Source organism: Chlamydotis macqueenii, chromosome 23, assembly GCF_036417535.1.
Source record: "Chlamydotis macqueenii isolate bChlMac1 chromosome 23, bChlMac1.mat, whole genome shotgun sequence".
Classification (NCBI taxonomy): domain Eukaryota; kingdom Metazoa; phylum Chordata; class Aves; order Otidiformes; family Otididae; genus Chlamydotis; species Chlamydotis macqueenii.
Window position 1 is genome coordinate 4438254 of NC_141578.1, and position 6103 is coordinate 4444356.

Sequence of the window (6103 nt, forward strand, 5' to 3'; positions counted from 1 at the left end):
CTCGCGGCGTGCTGTGCCGAAGGCTGTCACCGCCGGCTCGCGGCGTGTGCCGGTGCTCGGTGCAGGCAGCACCCAGCCTCTCCCGCAGCAAGGGGCTGTTTCCACGTGAAGGTGAGGACTTTGTGAGATAAGCGTGAGCAGCTTCAAAATCAAGACCACTTCTGCTCCACGAGGCTCTTGGTCAGGACCAAAACCACCCGAAGGAGACTACACCGTGCCGTAAAATTCACCCCGCTTTTATCGCGGGGTGCCCTCCCCACTCAGAGGAGCCCATCTCATCATCAGGCCGTTGGTGACATCCTTCCAAATTTCCTTTTCCAAGACTGTGAATGTAGCAAGCCACTTCAGGGAGGGCTTTCTCCTCAGGTGACACTTTACCGGCCGGTCCCCAAATTCACGCCCGTGGGTAACAGCGCCAGGAAGAAGAGAGACCACGCAGCAAGCAGAGCCGTGTGCGAAATACTGGCGTGTTTATTGGTTGGCACTAGATTACAGCCTACACTCTCGTCAAACTTGCATCCACGAATTTAATTTTTTTTTCTTTTTTTTTTTTACTTTTTAAAAAAATCTTTTAAAGACAGTGATGACCTCCCCCTCGCGCACAACTCAGAAGAAACGCCTCGAGAAAGGAACCAGACCGCCAGCTGCCATCAGCGCAGCTCCACACCGTCCCAACGTCCGGCTCAACACACCCCCGAAGAGGGACGGGGGTTTTGCAACGATACCAGAGCTGCGCGCGGAGTGGAGAGCGAGCCCTCCGGTCCTTCTGGGAACACTATCGATGAAAAGATCAAAATTACGTAGGTATACGCGATACCCGCCGGCCAAGACGAAGCAGGGGCAAGAGAGCGCCTGCATCGTTCACCGGCTGCAGCCAAGGTCTGAGTCTCGCTGAAAACAAAACGTGTTTCCCACCGAATGCGTTTGACTTTGAACAAATGTGCCGTAAGTAAGAACGAGCCCAAGTCAGTAAGAAAAAGCATCAGCTGCAATGCTAGATTTCCAAAGTGCCCTGGCAGTCGTAAAGTGGTTTCGCAAACCATTTCAACTTAATATATCATAAAAAAACACCCACGTTAACTTCACCAGAAGATTAGAAACACACAGCACTGCAGTGAGGAACAGAAATCTGCAGCCAGAAAACCAAACAAAGACAGATTATGGGAATTACAAGTCCCAAACCACCTAGAATCCACAGAGAATGGAGTATTTCTCTTACAATTCATTGAAAATCACTGACCATCTCAGGCTTCTTTGAATTCTAATAAATTAGCACGTTTGTTCTCTACATCAGTTTTCCTCCTCCAAACTCATTTAAGAAAGCTGGGCAGCAGCAGCGGCCCAAGAACCTCCACTGAGACATCCCAGCCGCCACCACGACGTCACACGGGAGCAGGAAACCCCGGGAGATCGCTCACCACGCTCCGCCGCTGCCGTCGTCCATCCCAGGCCCGGACACTTGAGTGACTCTGAAAAGCATCTGCAAGGTTTAAAAATAAATTTTCCACAGGGAACGCTCATGCGGGCGCAGGTCGGTACCTGGGTCGGTATCAGAAGTCTTCTCCTTGGTCAGCTCAGACACGGACAGAAGAGAGAAAGCCCCGCAGCTCTGATCTTGGAGGTATCTCGGTTCGCTAAGGAACGGAAAAGCCTAAGGCAGGTACGCTCACAGCCACGGACACCCGGCTCGTGCCCCTCGCAGGGTGTCGTGCCCTGGTTATTTATCCCCCCGCCAGGCACGCGCTCCCATGGGGTCGGGGTCCTGCTCTCCCAGCTCGGGGGACGCTGCCAGGGAGGCTCGGGTACAGAGAGTTCACGAAAAGACTGAGCAGGAAACGCAAGGTGATCGTTCCAGATCTTCTGATTTAATAAATAGAAAACAGGATATACAGGAAGTTCAGCACACACTCTTGGACCTCCCAAGATTAGTTTGAGGCAATTCTAGAGCCAATTTCTCAAGTAAAACTCCAAAATTCTCACTTTCCCATTAAAAAAAAAAAAAAGGAAAAAATAAAAAGCTATCAACTAGCACCACAGAGATTTTATCAATCTCCTAAATACATCTGCAACCCAGTTACGTGTTTTCACCTCCCTCTCGTGCACGGACCTCATGACGTTACACCCAGACACCACACGTATCCACACACCGCCTTCCACCACTGAAGCCCAGTCCTCTCCAACCGTATTAAACTCACTCTAACGCCGAGAACAGTGAGGAACACATCTCTTGCGTGTACGGTACAGTGTCTGCCACCGAGACACGGCGAGAGCGCTCCAGACGCGAGGCCACCCGCAGCCCCAGGCGGTGGTGTAGCCACTAGATGATGCTAGCTTATTAAGGAGCAAGAGGAGAGCCAGGAGGGAAAAGGGAGGAATCCAAAAGCGGGAGCAGAGCCGCCGATGAATTAGACAAGGTCGTTGAGTATCTTGGTAAGAGAAGAGCTCTTCGCACCAACAAGCACCTGCAACAACTTCATTTCTTGGTGTGAGTCTGGCTGAAGAGACCGACAGATTTTGATAATCACCTGAGAATCGGCACAAATCATAACTTCTGCTCCAGGAAAGTTAAATAAATATTCAAACTTATCTTTCACAGAACTCCCAAATCCCACATTTCCTTTCACTGGATGCTCTGCATGGCACAAATATTGCATCTATCTGTCTGGAAAGCACAAATCGTATCCTTTTGGGACAAAACTGTTTCTGAGAAGGGACAAGAAAACCTGAAGTTGTTGTAACTGGGAGAGGCAAACATTTGCTTGTGCAGCTTCAAATCTTTTGCCCTTCTGGAGCAACCAGCTCGTTGCAAAATGGTGAACACATTTTCTGCACGGAAAAGCTGAGGCAGCGGCCCAAAGTCCAGGCTAGGTCTGGGAAGGGAACTGAGGATTCCTGACATTCCCTACCCACATTTTTAGCCGCTGAATAGCCACACTAGCAGATTCCAATCCCTTTTTATTTTTCAGTTTATAGTTTGCTTTAAGACACGTTCAAGATCCCGCTGACCTGAACTGCCTTCTCGCTCAGCAGAAACCTGGGAAGCACACATACAATTTGCCAAGTAAAAAAAGTGATGCGAATATTGAAATTGCAGTTCTAGCCCCCAGACCGGAGCTCTTACCTTCCTCCGCATCAGCGAGGCTGAAGGCCGTCACCAGAGAAGCAGCAGGTTGGTTGGGTGCAGCCCTGCACAGCCACCCGCTGTGGACGAGCTCTGAAGGACAACTCGGGTGAGGCTCTGTGCCTTCCCCACCAGCACCGCTCAGCGTTTCCACTAAGCTGGAACCAAACCAACCTAAGAAGGAACCATGGCCCCAGAAGGGAAGAACAAAACGAATCCCAAAGGATTTATTTTTAAAAGATGCAGAGAGCACATGCATTCACCTGCCCGTGCCACCTTCCTACGCCAAAGCAAGGCAACAGATGTCACCTGAGGATAAATCTCAGAGTTTCCTAGAGCGTAACACACACAGAACGTGGTTAAACCACAGCAGGTTTACTATCAGCGGCCACCCCCAGGTCTCTCCTGCACCTTCCCGTAATGAACAGGAGCAAGGGATGGGGGAAAAAATAGCAAGACCTTCACAAGCCAGATAGACTCTCCCCATCTGATCCATGCAGCAACTGTAAAAACCTCATGATGAAGCACCTCTCTGCTACAGCCCGTCTTTTTATCCCCGTCTATTCAGTTTTAATTACAGTTACTGGCTAACGGAGTTTATCAATACCACTCTACGACTTCAGCTCCGTTTAGCAGCACTAAGCACAAACGAATGAGCTGGCCATCAGCAGCTTCGAAATTATCTTTTTGCTACGGCTGATGCAACCGCCCCACACTCACTGAGCAGCCTCATTCCGACACCCTCTCTTCGACAGATTCACCTCAAGATATTTCAGCTGTAAAACCACTCAGAGGCCACACGCCTTGTTCCGAGAGCCCAAAATCACGAGCAAGTAATATTTACCCTACTCGTGGCACAGCAGTCGGTGAGGAAGACAGCTATCACGTCCTGGACCCTCCCAGCGGTCACCGCCTCAGTTCTAAAGAGTTTTTACATTTCAAACTTTAATGCATTTTCAATCTGAAAAAATGTCTCATTTGTAGCTTGCAAAGTAGCCACTGACTCGACGGAACGTTTCGCCAAACGATGCGCCTGGAGAGGCAAACGCCAAACTCCTGAGACACCGCGGTTCTGAGCGAGGGCTTGCTGAGCTCTGGCTGACCGTGAGAGCACGAAACGGCTCGGCCAGCGCTGGTCAAACGTAGAAACACTCTGTAAAAGATAAAGGAGGAACGAGCCTCCCCTGGCTTTGTAACAATAGCGAGTTTCTCTATTGCCAATAAACTATTGTCTAGAATTACACAATCCATCTTTGTGAAGCGACCAGCAGTACTTTAACAGCTCCGAATGCCAGATTTCAGAGAGAATGGCAAAAAAACCTGACAGCCTTATTTCACTCTTCTCTAGGCATCTCCCAGGAAAAGGCATCACCTCTTGACGATACGCGCTACTTTTAACTGAAAAAAGGTTCTTCCTTTTGAAACATGTCTTTGGAAAGCCTCAGCATGAGCAAAGTCAAATCTGAAACCCAAAACGCATCTTACAGTAACCACTTGAAGTGAAAGGTGCTGTATGTTTTCTACCAGACGCGATTTCTAAGCCGACGTTAAACCAACGCATCGAAATCCACATTATTGGAGAGAGACCTCCTAGAGCTCGACACATCCGACTTCAGCTCCGCTACGTTTAATTACACTGCGCGCTCTTCTGCAGAAGGACATCCGCCTGCCTCTTGAGTTTTTACGCATCATTTGAGATCATCGCAAAGGAATAGGACCTGACAAATCCCACCAGAAGAATCGAGCAGCAGCTGCTGCAGACACTGGTACCCCAGGGGTGTCTTCCCTTTTTTTTTTTTTTTCCCCTCCTGCTCCCCTCCTGGAGTCAACAAACACCACTCTACCTGCCACCCAGCATCGGCTTAAACCACCAGGCAACATCTTCCTGCCGCAGCAGTAATCCAAGCTGATCCGCCAAACGCTTCCAGTGACAGAGATCCAGGTTTTTACAAGTATTTTGAGGTTTAAAAGATGATCACGCTAAGCGGCAGCGCCTAAGTGCAGAATGCACTTCTCTCGTCCCATTAAGCTCTCAAACACGTTCAAAAATCCAGACGGCAGGACGCGACTCCACCATGTGAGAATTACTCATTTTGACACCACCAGAGGAAGTGAATCAACGCTGAAGAGCGGGAACCGCTCAGAGAACCTCCCTGCGCTGAGCAGCGGGTCTCCCTCTTCCTCTTACTTCATCGCTCATTTTGCCACCCTGAGGTGACACTTAGATGCATAGAGAAATCCAATACTCCAAAGTTTCAAGAACCTCCTCCTCCTCCTCACTGCAGGCAGACTTGCTTCTTGACGTATCAAGAGTGAGGTGTCCTTGTACGTACCACGAATACAGGTATGAGAAGCAGCAAGGGAAAATAATTTTATCAGTAAAATTACCTCTAAGAAGCTGCAGAGGACACGGGCGTTTTTTCACGTGACCCCCCGGGTTCAGAGGTGTGCCAAAAGGTAACGAACAGCAGCCCCACAGAGTGGAAGCCATCCTCAACACGCCTGGCATTTATCCCAGCCCTGACTTCAGAGAACCGAGACGAGCATCCGAAACCTGCAACTTGAGGGCGACCCAATGAATTAGCTGCGAACCTGCAGGACGTCTGAACGAAGCATCGTTATTACTGTTTTACTTACAAATACGCCAGTGCCCATTAAGGCGGAAGCTATGCTGAAAGCCCAACTAAGAACGTTATTCTTGAGCAGGAAGCTGAGGCACGTCGTAACGCTCATTTTAAGGGGTCAGGCTCGACATGACATCGTTTGAGGTAAGAATGCCACTACCTCCAGCACTAGCTCAATATAGCACCAGTTTTAGCAATGCTGGAAGTCTGAGTCTAAATCCTAAGGGGTTCTTTAGCAGTTAGTCACGACAGCAGCCCCAAGCAGTTTCATCAAGCAGGCACTAGTGTGTACCGCGGAACCCAGAGCGCGTGCCGTCCTTAAAACAACCCTTTCGTCACTAGTAAAGGTAGTTTGATT

General features: G+C 49.5%; 1 long non-coding RNA gene across 1 annotated transcript; it reads right to left on the reverse strand.

Moving 5' to 3' along the window:
* Positions 1-448: 448 nt before the first annotated feature.
* On the reverse strand, positions 449-4376 carry LOC147597995 (uncharacterized). The gene is made up of 2 exons (XR_015260983.1): positions 3966-4376; positions 449-3295 (listed from the first exon to the last, which is right to left on the reverse strand). It is a non-coding gene; the product is annotated as an uncharacterized LOC147597995 (long non-coding RNA).
* Between the last annotated feature and the right edge of the window lie 1727 nt (positions 4377-6103).